The sequence below is a fragment of the Leuresthes tenuis genome, unplaced genomic scaffold, assembly GCF_036924035.1.
Source record: "Leuresthes tenuis unplaced genomic scaffold, fLeuTen1.0.hap1 SCAF_19, whole genome shotgun sequence".
NCBI classification, from domain to species: domain Eukaryota; kingdom Metazoa; phylum Chordata; class Actinopteri; order Atheriniformes; family Atherinopsidae; genus Leuresthes; species Leuresthes tenuis.
In genome coordinates, this window is record NW_027325373.1 from 32506995 (window position 1) to 32527756 (window position 20762).

Below are 20762 nucleotides of genomic sequence, written 5' to 3' on the forward strand. Positions count from 1 at the left end.
CATAGAACAGTGCACTCTCAATGACAGTGTGATAAAACATGCACATCATGTCACTACAGACATTGAAGGACTTGAGCCTCTCAGGAAGAAGAGATGTCTCTGGCCCTTCCTGTACACTGCTTCTATGTGGGCAGAACAGTTTATTATCCAGCAACACCCCCAGGTATTCGCAGGTCTGAACAGTCTCTATCTTCCCTCCATCAATGCAGACTGACTGGTATGGAGTTTTAGATCTCCTGAAGTCCACCACCAGCTCTTTGGTCTTGGTAGTGTTCAGGAGCAAAAGGTTATTTTTGGTCCAGCCGTAGAAGGACTCCACAAGGTCCCTGTACTCCTTCTCCTGTCCACCACACACACACCACAACAACAGTGACATCAGAATACTTCTGTATGTGGCAGGACTCTGAGTTATACCTGAAGTTCGATGTGAACAGGGTGAAATCCATCCAAAAGAAAATGAGCCAAAACGGTACCCTGCGGAGCCCCAGTACTGCATTCCAGTGTTCCAGAAACACATCTTCCCATCCTGACATACTGTGGTCTGGCAGTCAGATCATCTATGATACATCATGACAGGCAGGGGGCCACACCCATACCTAGAAGCTTTTCTTCCAGTATGGGAGGTCGTATGGTGTTGAAGACACTGGAGAATTCAAAGAACATGATTCTCACATATGAACCAGGCACATCCAGATAAGCATATGCAGCATGTACAGAATTGTGTCTTCCACTCCTACGTGTTTCTGGTAGACAAACTGGAGGGCGTCAAGATCCTCAGTAACCTGCAATCTCATGCGACAAACAAGGAGTCTCTCCAAGGTCTTCATGATATGAGATATCAAAGCCACTGGTCTGTAGTCATTCAGCCCTCCAGTTGCCCTAATTTGGGCAAGAAGAGACAAGATTGTGTTGTATCACAGCTGAACGACACACAACACATCGTTAAACACAGCAATGCTATATTTCTGCTTTTCTAAACCAGAAATAATGATGTATCTTGCTGCAAAATTACTTGCTAATAAGGTTGCATTACGACCGAGTATGTGTAGTATGTAGAGGGCTGTTTCAAAAACAGCCACAGTTTGTGGAACCAGTCTGGAAATACAGACAGTCTGTGGTTGGGCTGCTGGCGGCGTCTCTCATGACTTTATCCCTGGCAGCTTGAGTTGTTAATGTGTGAGGAACAGAAATGGAAAACATTAGAAAGATGCTAGCTAGATGCTAGCCTACAAAGTGCTAAATGGAACGGCTCCCATCAACTTGAATGCTCTCGCAAAGGCTTATGTCACGACTCGGTCACTCCGGTCGTCAAAGGATTGTCATCTAGCAGTGCCTACACCACGCTCAAGACAATCCAGACTCTTTTCATGTGTCATTCCACCATGGTGACCTACTGAGCACTACCAGAACAGGGGCATCCCTGTCCATCTTCAAGAAACTCTTGAAGACCCAGCTCTTCAGAGAGCATCTTCTACCCTAGCACTTAACCTGTACTTCCCTATCCCCTCTACTGCACTGTCTCTCTTTGTACTTCCCTCTCTGCCTGCACTCTATTTCTACACTGTCACCCCTGTCTGACAGAACCTCACCAATGGTTTTCCTTCTATGTAGCTTATTGTTAGCTTTGACATTAGCTGTAATGTTATATCATCATACATAAGTCACTTTGGATAAATGCGTCTGCCAAACGCATAAACATAGAAAAAAATAAACTTACCAACATGCCTGCTCACACTTGGAATAAATGGCTGGAATGTCAGTCTTTGTAATAAGTTTAATGACAAATCCAAACTATTTTTGAGAGGAGTCACTGCCTTTGTGGAAGCTGTGTTCCCAGAAGGAATTTCCCTGTATCTGGGCAATTTTCCCTGTATCTTGAGAGAAAACACATGAAAAGAAATCCAATTCTCGAACAAGTCTGCTCATACTCGCTGTGTATCTCAGATAGATGGTTGGACCTGCATTAGTTTTTATTAGTTTAGTTGGAACAGCAGCTGTTTATTAGTCAAATTTGTAAAACTGTTTTCTGAAAAAATGAAGACTGCAGACCCATGTCCTCTTTGGTATTGTTAATGGGAAACTCCAAATAAACTGAATCCCCCTCAGCTGTAGTTAAACATCTTTGGGTAAAACATTAAAACACATCTGATTTCATAAACCATAGAAAGAAGCATGTCATGTCTGCCATTTTAACATCACACAGGCTTGATTGTCCTCCTCGCTCATTTTAAATTCTCCGGTAACTTACTACAGCTCCAGTGAGCAGGTTGTCAGGAATGGTTGATGCTGCTTCCTTCAAACGGTCAGTGTAGAATATTCTGAGGCAGATTCAAAGCAGATCAGATCATCAGTCAGTGTGTTGATGGATATGGTCTTGCTTGTGATATGCCTTGTAACACATAAACAAACACCATGTGGAGATGTTAGAGATTTTAAAAATTATTAAATCCAACCTCAGAAAAACAACACAACATATTACTCTGTGTTATTATTTATTGAACAGAAACTGAGACAAAACACAAAAGCAGTGTGTGAAAAACCAAGTGAACCTCTTGATCCAACAGCTTGTAGAAGCACCTTTAGCAGCAGTAAGTTGAAATAATGGTTTTCTGTATGACCTTATCAGTCTCTCACATGGTTGTGGAGGAATTTTGGTCCACTCTTCTTTCCAACGTTGCTTCAGTTCATTGAGATTTGCAGCATTGGTTTATGCACAGCTCTCTTAAGGTCCCACCACAGCATTTCAGTCAGGTTGAGGTCTGGACTTTGACTGGACCATTGCAACACCTTGATTCTTTTTTTTTCAGACATTAAACAATTAAAGTGTTTTTCTATTCTATTCTATTCTATTCTATTCTATTCTATTCTATTCTGTTGTAGATTTGCTGCTGTGTTTGGGATCATTGTCCTGTTGATGACCCAGTTTCTGCCAAGCTTTAGCTGTCGGGCAGATGGCCTCACACTCTAGAATACTTTGGTATACAAGAGTTCATGGTGGGCTCAGTGACTGCAACGTGCCAAGGTCCTGAAGGAGGGTGCACTTTTTTTTTACACACGTCTGTACTTTGTGTGAATTTGAGCAACCGGATCAAACATTAAAGCCGAATTCAGACAGTAAATGTGCTGCTGTTCATAGCTCTGTGTGCTGAGTGTGTAGTATGTAACATCCAAGAGCGATCCGTCGTCATGTGTGTCAGCTGCTGTCTGAATATTCTCACCTGCTGTCTAAAATCCACACAGCTCACCTGTTGGCAATCTCCTGAATGTAGCAGCAGATTCTCTGTCATATATCACCTGTCAGCTTCCCTCCACTCCTCCTTCCACCCTCTCCCTCCATCTCCTTCACTCACACAAACACAGAGGAGCCCCTGCTAATGTAATTGTATCACTAATTATGCATTTAATTCAGTTATAAGGAGCTAACAGCTCCCTCAGTGGCAGCTCTCACTGCTAAAAGGCAATTCATCCCTGAGATTGAGAAATCTAATTAAGAGGAAATGCTTAGCAGAGAAATCCTTTCTCAGGATAATCCTGTTTGCTGGCATTAACATCCCAGCTGTGGCTGCTGTTTGCTCATTGACTGTGTGTGTGTGTATGTGTGTGGATAATTTCCCGTTGATTGTAACCGATTCTAAAATATTAAATGTCCTATAATGTCCATGATCTCATATGAAAAAACAGAGGGAACATTCCACTTCAAGGTCAGAGGCTGCTGAAGATTGTGAGAAGACCTTCATTTTAGGTGGAGGTGAAGGGTTGATGTCAGGGTTAAAGGATGATGTTTCCTCATTGCAGATATTTTGGAATGTGAATATTTGTCAGCCTGTAAATGGCCAGCAGAAAAAAAAGGTGAGACAAACTTGGAAAAAAAAAACTGATTTTGATTTATTTTTTAACTCAGATATTATCGTTACTGGAACTGTCATCCTCATAAAGATAGCTTTACAGCTGTGTGTTTGGACTGATCCATGTATTTATGCTTGTGTGCGTGCGTGGGTGTAGAGATGTGTTCTGAGACAACTGCTTCTGTTTAAGGTCAAATGCTTTTTCAAGGATGTTGACTCAAACCCTTAAAGGGTTAATCCTGCATGGAAGACCTGAACAATTAATACAATGTAAATGTGATCAATACTGTTTGATATTAATTAGATTCTTCACTCCAGCTCTGAACATGGGCTCCACATCCCCCCTAAGCAATCAGAAACAGGCAGAGAGGGCCACAAGACCCAGGCCACCAGCAGCCCCTAATGGAGCACAGAACCCGGGAAGCCCACAGCAGGGACAACCACACATCCACCCAGAAGACTGCAGAGGAAGCCCCGGACAGAGCCCCCATAAGCATAGGGCAGAAGCATAAAACCAGGGGCAACAGCCCCACCCAGACATGGGCCGTGCGCCGGACCTGGGCCCCAAGAGCCCCGAGCGCCCCCAAACCCCCCAGCAGAGGCCCCACCCAATACCCGAGAGGGTCAGCTGCCCCAGACAGCCGAGCATAGTGGGCCAGCGCATGCCCCAGTGCCCCTGGCCAAGTGCCCTGGGAGTCAAGATGTGCCCACAGGTGGGTGAAGCCGCAAGCCCAATCGGGAACAGCACAAGCAGGCCAGAGGACAGCAAGCCCCAGACCCAGGCCCAGTCATTACATAAATCAGATATGGGAAATAAATAGATAAATAAATAAATAACAGTAAACAAATAAAAATGAATAAATAATAATAGTAATAATAGTAAAAAATGAAATAAATAAATACACTGCACACACTCGCACATCACATACATCCGCTCATGCCATTTCAAAATGTGAAACAAGAATAAAACTGAACTGAGGCAAAACAGGATTAACTGATCAAAGTAAAAACTAACAGTCACAACATGAGTATAACCAAAGGACACTGAAGAAAGCTGATAACAAATCAATAAATCAATCAAGGCTACTGCAAAAATCCTAATAAAAACATATCAGAGCTGCTGTTGATGAGCTTGGAGCTGCAGAATGAGCTCCCATCAGAGGCAGTTTTACCTGCTGGGATCTCTGCTGGGATCAGACAGCAACAATAAATGTAGATATTTCGTATGATATCCAATATTCTTCCAAACCACTTTTTTAAAAAATTTAACCTGTAGAAAGTGGTGATAGGGGGTCTGAATAGTCAGAAAACTCAAAAGAAGATTTCTGTAGAAAAATGTTTATCACAAATATTAATGATGCATTTCTATGTTTTCTGGAATATTTCTTGTTAAAAGTTTATATGATGTCCAAAAAAAGCTCATTATAGTATGTAAGGTGGAATCCGCTTTGACTCTGTGTCTGAAAACCCAAAGAGATTCAGTTCAGAACCACATGCTGATGGATAAAAAGCATCACATGAGAATCTGGAAGCTGCAACATTTTTACTCTGAAAACGTCTCAAACCATGATTCGATTATAAAAATAGTTGCAGATTAATTTTCTCTGACTAATGCTCGCAGCTCTAATTGATGTGTGTGTGATTGTCAGTGTGTTGTGGAGGCTGACCCCTCTCCACCCCTCCTCCAGCTGAGTTTCTGGGACCCTCTGCTCCATCCTCTCCATCTCTGTCACAGCAGAACACAGAGCAGGCTTTGCTTCTTTTAATTTACTGTGTGAATGATTACATACCTCATTGGCTGGCCATTGTCTGGCTGATGGATTTAATTAAGTTGGGATTAATCACAGCAGGTGATATTTAATGTTTGGGATGAGGGAGCAGGGGGAGTGTCTGCTGATGGAGGAATCACACGTTTGCAGGATGTTCTTAGATTAATGCACCTTCCTGACAGAGGTTGAAAAATAAATTTTTCTCGCTTTGCCTCCTGGCCTCTGGTTTGCTCGCTTCATTTTTTCCACATCACGGACCGCTGGTCGTCCCTCCCTCTCTGACTTGTCCATATGCCGGTGATGAGTTATTTCAGACGTTGCAGTTGTAAAATGTTTCCTCTCAGACTCGTCTGCAGCAGTGGGGATGAGCTCTGTTCATGTAAATGTCCATAAATCAGTTAAAAGGCTTCAGAGAACATCAGATCTGTCTGATCCTCATCATGTTTGCTTCCTTCAGCATCAACTGTAACTGCTCTCCATTTCTAAAGATACGCTACAAACATGATGCAGCCAATAAAAGATCACTTTTAATTCATTTCATAAATTTAGCATGTATCATAAGTCTTTAATGCACACTGTGACTGACACAAGACACACAATCAGCCATGAATCTGCTCTGAAATCTGAGAATGTGCACAGTTTCCCAGGAAAACTTATTATATTTGTCTGAACATTAAACATAATTACTTTAATAGCACAAATACAAATACACAGTTAAAACAGAGCTCAGAGAGAACAATTTTTTAAAATTCAAATCCACACAAAAAGAACCGGGTTCTTCCTTTATACATGCGCCAACTCTCCACCAAATTCTGCACCTTTTCATGTGATTCAGCAAACAAACGTATGTACTTATGATAACAACCAAACAACTCTACTCTCCCAACACCTCAAGTTTGATTTTTTATGGAAAATGTGAATGACAGAAGTGAAAACAAGAGGTGAAGTCACACTGTGTGGGGATGCAAAGTCATAGAGACCAGTTCTGTGCGTTTTGTTTTGTTTGTTGGAAAATAAGCTGTCAGATCTGATGGAGACTGAAATGATGGAGATGAGAATGGAGACAGAAAAAGAAGCCATGCAAAGAGAATGGAAAGAAAAGAGAAAACAATTTACAATCATGTGAAATAAAAACAACCCTCATTTTAATTTCTAAGGTTTTTACTCAACAAAACATAACAGAAAATATCAGGAACAGCCTCGGATGAACAACAACACGTGTTACACTGTCATTATTTACTGAACAGAGGCTGAGACAGAATTCAGAGGCGGTGTGATGAGCTGCTGAAGGATCCCTGATGAGAGTGCACGGCACGTGCTTCCATAGCCTACCGAGCACAACAGATCTTATCGGGTCTTGATCACAATGATCGGTCTTTAGGGCCTGGAGACGCTCTAGTGACTCCAGCATTCAGCTTTAACAGTAGCAGTGAGTGGGGCTCTGTGCCACATGTGCTCCTCTTTAGAGAAGTCATCAGTGGCGTGCGCGCTTCTGATTGTTATCTGCAGAAAAAGCTTTGAATATGATTATCTGACCTGGGCCCTGCTATCATTAACATTGTAATAGGGCATCTGTCAGTGTTGTGACCTGCTGCTGGGGGCCCACAGGAGGCCCCGCGTTCCTCTCTCTGAGCCCCGATCACTTCATTAATTAACCTGAGCCTCACAACACTCCCAGCTTTACCTACAGAACTCATTACCTCCTCGTTTAGAGCTGCGGCTCCGTCACCTGCCGGCTGCTGTGTGTTTCCACAGGAACATCCTGGAGCAGGACTTTACACCCCCCTAACCGCCGGGGGGCTGACCTTCTTTACATCACACTCTCAGCCAAATTAGTCTGCCATGTAAATCAGAGTGCCGCAGCAAAAAACAAAAACACCTGTCAGGGGATGCATTCATTATCACTTGTTTAATTGAAAGAGGTGTGTCATAAAAACAGCTTATGATCAGTATCATGAATATGTTTGGGGGGGGGGCTTCCCCCCGCCTGACAGTGCAGAGAGTCTGAGAGTCGAGGCCTTCTGTTGACACGAGAGCCTCCCCACAAATGAAATATTGTGTGTCAGTTGATTATATGCCCATATAAATAATAGCTGAATGAGAAATGATCATTGAATCATTGGTGGCTCTTTGTTGGTGTCCAAATGAGCTATTTTTCTGGGGCCATCTGTTGGTGCGGTCGCCAGTAAGACTCACACAGACACAATGCTATTCTGATTGCCACTGTTTGGCGAAACTCCAGCTCCCTGTGTCCTCAGTGCGGAGTTCACAGGTGAGTCTGTGCTCCTCCCCCCACAGCTGACAAACAGGTCGCCATTAAATCTGGAGACGATCTCTGAGTTCCCCAGAGGAAACCTGACCTCTGATCTGGCACCACCATCAGACAAACCGCCTTTTGACCAGTTCAGCCATTAACAAACATGGACAGATTAACCTGGAAGGAGGCTGCAGGGCCTCTGTGAACCCTCATCTTCCCCCTGAAATATCACCTGGCTGAAGCCTTTAAAAGTCTGTGTTCTGAGATTGTGACACCACAGAAAAATCCACTAACCACCAAACCAAGCATGAATAATTAAGAAAACTTCTCCACGTGTATGAAATTACAAAAAATTAACAGTGCTCATAGTGTCTGTAGCTCAGGAGGAAGAGCAGTTATCTACCAATTGGAAGGTCATGGTTCGACTCCGGCTTACCCAGGTCACATGTTGAAGTGTCCTTGGGCAAGGCACTGAACCCCACATTGCCCACCAATGCATCCATCAGTGTGTGAATGTAGTGGGAAACACTGTATCTGTATAGACTAAGACTGCTGTATGAATGAATGTGATATGTTGTTAAAAGCACTTTGAGTGGTCAGCTAGACCAGAAAAGCACTATACATGTACAGTCCATTGATTTGTACAGATGTGAAATCACAAAAATTTTAATTTTAACTTTGCAGCTGTGGAATAAATTACCTAAAATATCACAGTTAGAATATGAAGCACAAGCTCAGCAGCAGATTTCTGTGTGACAGGAAGATGGAAGCAGGAAGGTTTATCCCGTAACATCAGACAACCAGGTGCAGATGTGATATTGCACAAACGCTGGTTCTGTGAGTAGATTTTTAGCCTATAAGACCAGAAATGCATTTGCTTTTTAACTTTGCATTGATGTCGGCAGCTGGCTCTTTTGTCTGCGTAATCATCCTCATGAGTACTGGATCCCTGAGTGGGGCATGTCTTTTTAATCCTGCTCCCTTTGAATTTCCGACCATTACCACATGCTCCCATGGGATCCCAATCCCAATGCAGCCCTCTCGGCTAACAAATGCACAACTATTTATGGCATCAAAAGGGAGCAGCGATAAATTAAGGAAATGCACTGTCTGTATTGACTAAATTAAGTCTACTGACGACTTAGCATGAAGCCACAATTAAGAAGCAATATATTTCATTAGCTTTCTGAATCACATGCAAGTAACAGCAACCAATAAACAAAGGCTAAAGATAAGTACAAGAAAATCTGGAAGTAAACAGCACCCAACATGATACAGAATTATTTTTATGAAGGTACATGAAGGTAGATCAATATGATGAAAAATAGGTGTAAAGTCTTAAAGAGTGTAACACATTCCAGTCCAGAAGGTGGCAGTAACGCAACTACAAGCTGTTTCACAACCGCCATTAAAAAGAAGACATCTGTTTTCAAAATCCAGTCTGGAAATCAACAATGACATCTGAAAAGTGATGTCCTTAAGAAAGGGGGAAAAATCCAGCAAAGACCTGACACAGGACCTGAGAGATGCATCTGGACCTTCAGCTGATCCATCTACTGTTGGCCTCGTCAGAAATGGTCTCCATGTAAGGGTGGCTGTCAAGAAGCCATTCTTAAGGAAGGAAAACAGGGAGAAAAGGCTGAGCTATGCCAAATGACACAAGAAGTGGACTGAAAATCAGTGGCAACAGGTCTTATGGAGGGATGAATCCTCCCCAGAGCCCGTACCTCAACATTATTCAAGCAGTGTGGGATCATCTGACAGAGAACCGAACAAAAGGCAGCCAACATCCAAAGAAGAGCTTTGGGATGTCCTTCAAGAAGCCTGGAGAACTATTCCTGAAGACTGCTTAAAGAAATGACAGAAAGCTTGTCTAAGAGGGTTCAGGCGATGGAGAATAAAGGTGCTCAGACCAAATGTTGACTTTCAGGTTCCTTATTGGTATCTCAGTGTTTTACGAGAGATATTTTGCTCAAAATGATTAACATGAAGCCAACCAAAAACCAAGAGATCATCAAAAGGAGGAGATTTCATTCTCCGGATATCTGTTTTTTAATGAGTCCAAACACTCTGCGGATCCTTTGGTCTGCAACATCAGACCTTCATCCAGTCAACATTTGAATGTTTTGAGCACATAAGAACCCTCCCCTCCCAGACTTTATCTGACACCTGATGTGTAAAATGCAGCCAAACACAACAGATCTGCTTATAAAAACTAATCTAGATTATGTTAAATAAAAATTATTAACACATCTGAATATTCAAGATGTCAAAAACTGAACTTTTAAAACACTGTGAGGGTGAAATTAATGGCAGATCTCCAGTAAATTAAACAGGTGTTCCTAATAAAGTGGTCCTGTGACCTCACAGTAGCATACCTGTTAGAAAAGAGATATCTGTCTTGTGTGTCCTCTGTATTAGCAGTTACTGAGTTTTAATCCTGATATCTGGTGTTGGAGGACGAACAGAGGGCGAATGTTCCCAGGTTTTACAGGAGCGCAGGTATTCTGGGTGACAGGCCGGAGGAAGAAAGCGCCGCTCAGGTGTCGCCGTGTATCAGGGTATTAGCTGTGAAATGAGAACGGTGTCGAAATAAAGGTCAGGAGGGAAAAAAGTTACCTCCAGCACACAGAGAGGCAGCAACTCTTGTCACGGATTAATCTGGGAATCATTATCATGCATCTGTATGTGAATAACTCTGAGGCGTTGATACATCTCTGGATTAATTCAGCACTGAGGACATCTGCTGCTTTTCCACATGAGAGAGGTGGCAGGAAACACGGAGACGATGCACCACCGGCAGAAAAGATTAGAATATATGTGTGCATTTATATTACCTCCTTTAGTGTCGGCTAAATTATTCATGTCATCCAGATCAGTTCAGTCTGAATGTGTTTTCTGTTGCAGGTCACACATCTAACAGGCTTTTTCTCTGCATTCATTTCACTATAATAAAGACTTCCTCTCCAGTGGCTGTTTAACCCACCGGGCTGACATTAATATGTTGCCTTACTGTGTTTGTCATTGTTTTGCAGAAGTACAAGGTGATGTGCTGCTGAGTTGATGCAGAGATTTTAAATTATGTGGAGGAAACATGATGATGTCAGATGTCAGAGCTGGATTTACGCTGCGCGAGGAGCTGTTTATTTGTGAAAATGTACAGTCAGTACAGTCGCAGATAATCTGTTTTTATGTTGCTGTGAGCACATGAAGTGTTTTATTCAGACCTTTTCTCAACTGGCAACATCTTCAAATGTCTTAGTTTTCTGATTAAAGGCCTAAAGGGCAAAAATATTGCTTTTACAGTGATCTCGAGTCAGTTTAATGTGGTTTCTGTTTGAGAGTGAGAACCACAAACGGATGTTTAAACACACAAATAGCTGATCTTTATTTCTGTTTGATTTTCTTTGCCAAACAGCTTCACCAATTTTCATCAGAAAACTTTTATCAGGGTGCGTCCATGTGCTTGACTTTTCTGTTTCACCAGATTAACTTTCAAACAATCACAGTTTAAATGTGCATACCCTTTCAAACTGGAGGGCGTTTAGGAAGAGTTTCCGAGTTCCCGGATGAAAAGAAATTGACTGGAACGACTGTCAAAGTCAGATTTCTGACTCAGAAAGTCAGAGGAATATCACCACCTTCACATCCAGTCACAGACACCTGACACCTGAGAGGAAACACTCACACACCTGTCGCTGTCCTCTCTGGGACCTGATTCTGCCACTTATCATCGATGCATCTCATCATATCTGCAGAACCTGCCTGAGAATGTCTGAGTTCAGAGGTGACCCTCAGATTCACAGTGATCTTTTAGTTGTGTTTACATCTGTGATACACGGTGTTCCTCCAGTCTCTGCGTACAGACATTATCCCTTCATGGACTGTTCATTATCCCTAACAGTCATGTTTGGGAACTGAAATGATTGACTTTTCCTGTAGTTTTCTATTGGGAAGCCTTCAGACAGCATAATGCAGACCTGTAACCAAGAGTTTATTCATACTGAAGTCTAATCATTTGTTTTTAAAGCCTAATGTTAACCAACTGAAGCTGAAGTGAAAAGTGAAAAGTTGTTGGACATTAACAGGACAGCCTGTGGTGTAACCACCACCCCTCAACGCCTCCTCTCTAAGTGTTTCTGAACATGTTACAGCTGTGATAACTCTGATAATGATCTCACATTTATGACTGTTTGACATAATGAAAATGCAGGAATTTTACAATTTGTAAAGAAAAGAAAATGAATAACTTTGGAACATTAAAAATGTGTTAATTTTATTGAGCATATCAGAGATTTTTAGGTAAGTTAAAACAAAGATGTGATGATGCACAGAGAGTAATGTCATTTCACAGTTTTAGACCCTTCAGTATTAAAGCAGTTACGTACAGGAGCTGTTACATTTTCTGCTGTGAGACTTTGTTTCCTCAGGTAAATCTTAAAAGGTTAAGAGGATAAGTTAAGAAAAAGGTTAAGAGAGGGGCTCTTTCCTTTTCAGTCATGTTTCTGGTTTATTGAATGAATCTTCAATGTGGAGGTTTCAAGTTTAGGAAAGAAGTCTGAATGTGACGACACTATGGTTTAAGAACTTCTTTCTTTTCCTTCTTGTTTTTGTGTTCATCTTCTCTTTTGCTGTTCTTTAAACTGCATCAGCTTTGTGATATTTCATGTGTTATGGCTTCCTTTGTTAGATTTAGAGGGTTTTGGGGTCTCGGATCCGAACACTTAACCTCTAAATTTCTGTTCCTCTGTTGAGAAAATGTTTTACAGAATTTGACACTTTACACAGAATCTGTTGCTGAAGTCTCAGATGTGACACTGTTACTGTCGCAGTTTAAAGAAACAACACCAATGTGTTTTACTGTTTGTCATCTTTTAAATTGCATCAATGATGAGTTTTAAAAAGATTTCCTTCATCTGTGTCTTTATTCATTAGAGAATTTGACATAAACAATATGTTTATATCTCTCAGTAAAATAACAGAAAATGACAGGATAGACTTTTTCCAATACAAACAAGTTCTCTTTATATTTAGTGATAAATAAATACCAACATTTCACTCTGATAGATGGGCTTGCTGAGGTGTTATAGGAACACAGAAAACTGCTGTGATTTTATTTATTTTGTTCTTAGTTTATTGTCCTAAACTACCAGAAATTTCTTTATGAGCTGGATATCCCCTTCAAATCTCACATCTTCCTATTGGGGGGCAAATTTTAGCTTCAAAACCAATCATTTTTAAATGGAAACTATTATTCTGAAGGCCATTTTGAGTATTTATGTGGGGGAAAATGAATGGAAAAGGATATTTGTGATAGAGAACAACACAGTCTGTGAATGTCCTTCAGATTTCTTTCTGCAGTTGTTTAAAGTGTTCAGTCAACCTGAAGCATTTGCCCTTTCACAGAATTTCTCTCCTCAGGCAGATAATCTTTTTCCTCCTCTCCTCCTGCTGATGTTCAACCCGCCCAGTGATGAATCTGCAATTATTGATGTCTTCATATAAGCAGTGAACTTCTCCAATCGGCCCACATAGTAATTGTAAAGGAAGTCATATGCATAAAATTAATTATACGGCGCAATAAGGCCCATAAATCAGGTCACTATCAATTCGGCTGAAAATGTTTCAAGCTCCTGCTTCTCTGCAGAGTTCAAGGTAAAAAAAGGAGAGGAATCCCCCCTTTTTTCTTTTTTTACCAAATAAAGAAAGTAATCTGTCAGAAAGGACAAAGACGTGTCTTACACAAAGGTTTTACTCAACCATGTGCTCGAGATCTGGAACAAGAAATGAGCTTTTCTTCAATTGTGTGCATCTTAATCTTGTAAATGATGTAATCCAGTAAGAGTCCTGTTTACTGTGCTATGAGGAAAAGATGTCAGCAGCAGGAGCACCTGCAGCTCCTCTGCCTGAACATGATGCTAAACCATGTGGCCGACGAGGCACTTTGTTAAAACTGTTAAACTCATTATGCACAGAATGCTTGTGAGGATCCTCAGAGAGTGGTGGAACAACTAATTCGAAAGAACAATTACACACGTTCAGTCCATTTATTTTCCATCAGATAATTATTTGATGTATTTGTTTTAATGACATTGTGTAATTCAGTTCATCACAGGATCTCTCTGGCTGCTAGCTTCAATTACCGGCCAGTCATTTATAACTCCCCGAGGCTAAAAAGAAGGTAATTGCCCAGATGGAATGCTTAATGAGGGTTGCACAATTATTTCCCCAGTTATTGAGATTTGTATTTTGTTAGCTACTTAATTAAATAGCCCAGTTTTCAACAGGTCTTTTTCTCTCAATCACAGGGCGCTGAGGAGCAGATTATTACACCTCCTCTGAGGCGTCGCTGTGCACGTTCTCACTTCTGTTTGTTGAAGTTGGAAAAATTATCAGCTTCTCCTGGAAATGAATTACTCCTCTGAAGTCGCAGAGTGATTATAAATTCATGACTTGGGGTTGTAATTAGCACCGCAGAACATATGTTTTCTTTCATTCTTCTTTTTATTAATTTCCTCTGCAGTTCTGTGCACATGTGAAACAGACATCGGTGCATGTGTAATCTCATGTAGTTTCCTGTACTTTTATCAGATATGCATTCATTAACATATGTAATGAGCTATTCTGGAAAGTGAAGCTTTTCCCAGACCTGTCTCTTATTCACTTTGGAGGCTGTGGATCTGTTATGTTACATCCACTGTGTACAAAAACACTCTCATTCAGATGCTTATTACTGCAGTTTATTGTGACGTCTATTATTAATTCTGAATAACAGTCCTTTGATTTCAGGCATGTTAGTTCATATTATATTTATAACACAACAACTCAAACTTTATTCTGATCTTAAAGTTATCAGAAATACAAAATAAATTCACTATGATTCCATGTTATGAATTTGACACTAGTGAGTTAATATAAATGTACGGTGGATGTAAGTTCTAGTAAAACATGAATCAACATCAATTAGTTTACATGTGTGTGTGTTATTAGTTTTCAGCGTTTAATATTTTCAGGATATTTTCTTTATTATCTCTGAAGACAGGTCTGATCTTCAGATGACGTCATTGTGTCAGGATCCATTTCCTTTAAAGGTTTATTTAAAATAGATTTCAGAGCCTTTACTCCTAGTACAGTATATCTACTGGTGTAAAGTTTGTAGGCACACAAACTCCAGAGAGGTTAATGCCCATTGTAGCTCAAAAGGACTAACAACATTGAACTTTGAACATATAGAATAGTCTAATGGAGCACAAAAAATCACAGATTTGATCATTTACATCTCACCACTGTGTTCAGTGTGAAAGTGGTCAGCAAGTAGTGTGACATCATGATAACACAGAACTTCTGATTTAGTCCCATATTGTATCAAATTAAATGAATTCTGTTTATAGACTTCAGTCTTATTGATGAACTTTATCACAGCTTCTTCTAACTTCATGGATTAAAAGTAGGCTTGTTCGGTAATAGTTTTTAAAACATCACATGCACACTGATCTGTGAGTCATGATGAGTTAAAGTCACATGTTGTGCTGCTGTATAGCTCAGAGCTTCAGCTTCACATCATAATCCTCTGTTTGATGATCTGATACCACCAGGGTGAGAAACTGCTCTATGACACGAGCAACTCGTCACATCACAACCTTACGTCCAACAATAATATTAGTCTCAGTGGATAAATGCAGCCATTAAAGGCTATTGAGGCTTATCAGCTAACACAAACTGTATGGTTTACGGCCGCCGCTGCAGCTGGTATTTTAACGAGGTGTCACAGTGCACGGCCATCCGGCCTGGCCCGATAACAGTGACACTACAGAAATATTCACCTCAGGGTTGTGTTTGCAGACAGGAACGTGTGGCTGATTGGAGACCCGGCTTCAGTTTGATATTGGGTCATTAAGAGGTAGTGAGTCTTTGTTTTAGATTAGACCTTATAGTCAGATTATATCCAACACTGGACCACAGTGTGTGTCCTCAGATGAAACATCTCACTTTGTTCTCATTACTGCTTTAGAAAAGCTCAGTGCACTTCTATCCTTCTATGTCTGATTTCTCTCAGATGGCAGTGACATCTGGTTTATGGAGGGGGATAACTGTAAAACATTAAAACTGTTGGATCGACCCGGCTGAGAGCTGTAACACCATCATGTGTCCTTTTGCTTTGTTTCTTTTGTTTTCCTGGACTAAAACTTTTGGGTTTGTTGGTTTTCATTTCAAGATGTTTTGTCCCTTAATCACCTCTAATCACCTGTTTAATTTTTTGTTTTTCCTTGTTCATCTCAGAAAGTTTGACCTCTTTAGTTTACACCTGTGTTTCATTGGTTGATTTTCCCTTCACGTATAAATTATCCTTAGTTTGCTGTCAGCTCATTATCATCTACACTGGAGAAATGACTGCAGTATTGTTAGCAGCTCAACAATGGGCAGTATATAAAATGGTCAGTCAGACGGCAGATCAGACATTCTTATAGAAATACAACAAATACAGAATACTCAGGATGCGGCTTACTATTACATTTTTATGGGCTCCAGCTCATATTGGTGTCAAAGGAAATGAAATGGCAGAAAATGTTGGCAAAGAAAGCAAAAAAAGTCATAAGCCTTGATGTGTTAGTTAATGTCAGCAGATCAGAAATAAAGAGCATCATTAAGCAGACATTGAAAGAAACGTGACAAAACCAAAGGGAGGAAGAAAAGATAGGATTGTGGTTTTACAGAAACAAAAACAAAAGTGGAGAAAACAGGAGGAAGAGATTGGGACAGTTTAAAATAGATAAACTGGGCAGATGTGTTATGGTACATTGTCCAAAATTAAACAAAAATTTAATTTAATAGATGGACTGACGACCTGTCCAGGATGCACCCTGCCTCTTGTCCAATGACAGCTGAGACAGGCACCAGCCCCCTGCGACCCTGCGTTGCATTAAGCAGGTATAGAAAATGGTTTGATGGATTTGATTTAATTCTCCTGTGCTATTCTCAATTCTGGGTTCTCCTCTTTACAACTATGAAAAACGCCACTGAAACCAAACCCTTATTCACTGCAATTGAGTTTTGGAATCTGGAATCATCCTGATTCCCATTTTGACTTGAGATTTTGTAGAATTTTATTTAATTGGGACCAATTATGTTCAGATCTGTTCCAGTGTGGTTCAACAGTACACTTCCAGTCTGGGCCATTTAGTCAAGTTGAACTGGATCAGTTGGTCTGGTTCTCTCTCATTTAGCTGGTCTGTTCCAGTTTTGGTCAATTGCTGTGTTCTAGAGTGGGTCAGTTTGTCTTAGTTCAGCTGGTCTGTTCCAAACTGGGTCAGATGGTCTGTCTTCTCTGGTTCAATGGATCTTTTTCTATTGGGGTAAGTTGGTCTTAATTAGTCTTAGTTGAGTTGGTCTGGACCTGTCCAGGGTGTACCCCGTCTCTCGCCCGATGACCGCTGGTATAGGCTCCAGCCCCCCCTGCGACCCGACCGACGGATTAAGAGGGTATAGAAAATGGACGGATGGATGGATGGATGAGTTGGTCTGTTTCAGACATGTGCATCACAGCATAGAGACGGGTTTTGTGTATACGAAAATTACTGGATGCGCACGCAAAGCTGTGGTTGCCGATCACAAGATTATAATGAACAACACTGAGAAACGTACATTTGCATACACCAATCAAACACCAGGAAGGAACGTGTGGAATGATAAACTAATGCAGCTCATCTTTTTTAAGGATTTTAAACTTTACAAAATGACAGGGATAGATTAGCAACACACAGGTTTAATGAAGGCTAATGCTTAATTTAATTGTTTTAAAGGGAGGGTCAAACTCTCCACAAAGTTCAGTAAAATTCATCTTGGGAGTTTTTGTGTAATTTTGCCGACAGAAAAGCAGCACATGGGCAGGAAAATTAACCATCAATCTTTTCTCATTGCATTTGTTCTCAAACGGGTTCTTCTACGTTGATGTAAATTTGATTCCAACATATTTGTCTTTTCCCCCTGAGCTGAAAAAGGTAAAGAAAGGTTGAGACTGACTTTAAGATGTTTGACGAGGCTTTGACCGGAGGTTCATTTCTGAGTAAGGGGATTAAAATCACTAATAAATAAAGGTAACATTGATATCAGCTCATATCAAAATTAGTCTCGTCTGTGAAGTATTCATAACCAAATTAAATAGGTCTCTTATTTTCAGGAGAAAAAAAGAAATTTGCTAAATGAATTATATTCCTTTGTTTGTGAGCAAAGATTGAATTTAATTCCAGAGTTATCACTTTGATAAATAGGGGGTCTGCTCATTGAGGGCCCTTCAGTTACAGGGTCACTTAAAGCGAGTGACAGCGGCCCCTGAGAAATTGCTGCTTCATTTAATTGCATTAATTAAAGTGCTGATGTGTTTGTGGCTTTTATAGGAGCTGCAGCTCGGTGGTATCGACACAGCAAGAAGAAGAGACAAATGGAACGTTGCCATGTTTGATTAATAGCTGCTTTAACATACATGTTAGCTGTGAAACATTTGAATTGAAATAATAAAAGAGCACATCATTCACTGCTCAAACAGCTGCTCCCATAAACTCAGGCGAAGATGAATCACTGTGAGAGGTTTTCAGACCTGACATCATTCAGCCGAGGTCGCTTCACAACTGACCACAAATGCATCATCTCGTGTTGATCTGAACACGTCTTCCCCAAGGGTATGAGTTGCAGGCTGAGACACACGGCTGAGAGACAAGACAAACCACATGAAGACCTGTTCCACCACCCTGAGAAAGTCAAGACCAACTGAATCAAGAACAGTTAAGACCAATTTACTAAGATAGAAAAATACCAGCTGACCCAGTCTGAAACAGACCAACTCATCCATCCATCCATCCGTCCATTTTCTATACCCTCTTAATCCGTCGGTCGGGTCGCAGGGGGGGCTGGAGCCTATACCAGCGGTCATCGGGCGAGAGACGGGGTACACCCTGGACAGGTCCAGACCAACTCAACTAAGACTAATTAAGACCAACTTACCCCAATAGAAAAAGATCCATTGAACCAGAGAAGACAGACCATCTGACCCAGTTTGGAACAGACCAGCTGAACTAAGACAAACTGACCCACTCTAGAACACAGCAATTGACCAAAACTGGAACAGACCAGCTTGTTTCTATAGAAGATAACTGGATAAGACCATTTTGGGAAGGCAGAAGGTAACCTTGTGGTTGATGTTCTTTGTTTAAGTGCTGCATTAAAAGAAACGTGAAACATTTTAATTCAAATCTTCAATTGCAGTCGTAGCAGTTTGGAATATATTCTTTGTTGTCTTATTTTTTTTTCTTAAACCTTTGTTGTTTTCTTTATTTCTTGTCTTATTGAGCTGCAGCCCAGTGGTTTATTTGGACTCAGCCCCCCTGTGGCCTTCAGAGAAACAATAAAAAGTATTGAACAAAGAAGTTTTAAATATCAGTGTTGATTCATTTGGACATATGCTTTGGACATGCTTTGGGCATGCTTTGGACATATCAGAGACTGACTTCAGCATAGATGTAGCCTCCAACAAAGGGATTCCTATGGGCCATGTATCTATGTCATTTGGTGACATTTCAAGGATCCTTCTGTGTTCTCAAAACACCAACTGTCCTTTATGCAGGTCAAGGACGATGCAAACAGAAAATGAATCAATTTTTTTTTGTTGTGAACATCAAATGTTCCATCAAAGGACAACAAAGCATAAATGGCTTTATTTAGCCAGATAACAGGTGTTTAACATCCTTGACTTTGAGAAGCACCTAGAGTCTCTGCCAGCCACTCGCTGGTCCAGATTCTATCTGTTTCTGGAATGTTTCTCATCGACCAGCAGCAGAATGGGTTTCCTCAGATTGTCAGCAGGCCGTCAGGCTATTAAAATGTCCAAGTTAATTTAAAAGACACCGCACCAGGTAGTAAAAAGTGTGGTTAAGGGTTTGTGATTAGAGAGAGAAACTTACTGGTTTAATTTGGCAGAACAATAAGACATACTTAAAGAATGAACTCAGATGCTGGTCTTCAAATTCTACTTTATTCTCTTCCATCCATCCATTTTCTATACTTGCTTATACCATCAGTCACGTCGCAGAGGGTGAGTCTATCCCAGAAGTCATCAGGAGAGAGGTGGGGTACACCCTGGACAGGTTGCCAGTCTATCACAGGGCCACACAACCACATGCTGCTCACACTCACTCCTAAGGACAATTTTAGAGACACCCATTAACCTAACATGCATGTTTTTGGACAGTGGGAGGAAGCCAGAGTACCCAGAGAGAACCCACACATACATGGGAAGAACATGCAAACTCCACAGAAAGGCCCCATCCTGGAATTGAACAGACAACCCTCTCACTGGGAGGCAACAGTGCAAACCACCACTCGACCGTGCAGCCTTTGTCCTCTTCCACAGAGCTAATTGTTAAGTTTGATATAACAGCTCCTGCAGTCACTCCTGGTTCAATAAAACATATCTCATACATAATGAAACCCAACCTGGTCTCTGTATAAACTGAGACAGAACAAACAGTTGCAGCATTAACAGCTACTGTTTGTAATTTCAGACAAGGTAATAAAGCCGGGAGTGAGGCTGTCTGCAGATCAGCACATCCATTTTTCACATGCAGCTCACCGTAATATTGTTCCACAACATAATGGTAATACTTGCTCCAATAAAACAGGCAGTTTTACACCATGTTTTCATAGTAAGCTTTTATTTGACTGCTGTAACAGTGCTGTGAATTCATCAAATCCTTTACAACTCACGGTAAGTCATGAATGTCTCCCCTAACAGCTGCAGCGATTCTTATTAAAACTGAACCTCTGCTGCCTGAAAATGTTACAGGAGAACTTGAATGTGCACAGTGAGAAGAAACTCTCTTTTTGCTTCTGTCAACCCAC

At 41.0% G+C, this 20762-nt stretch overlaps 1 protein-coding gene across 1 annotated transcript in view; it reads left to right on the top strand.

The window, feature by feature from the left end:
- The window catches only part of mrps18c (mitochondrial ribosomal protein S18C), a 105179-nt gene extending 84738 nt beyond the window's left edge, over positions 1–20441 (top strand). The window contains exon 7 of the mRNA XM_072372695.1: positions 20431–20441. The gene's annotated coding sequence lies outside the window, so the exon portion shown is untranslated. The remainder of the gene's footprint in view (positions 1–20430) is intronic.
- The last annotated feature ends 321 nt before the right edge of the window (positions 20442–20762 follow it).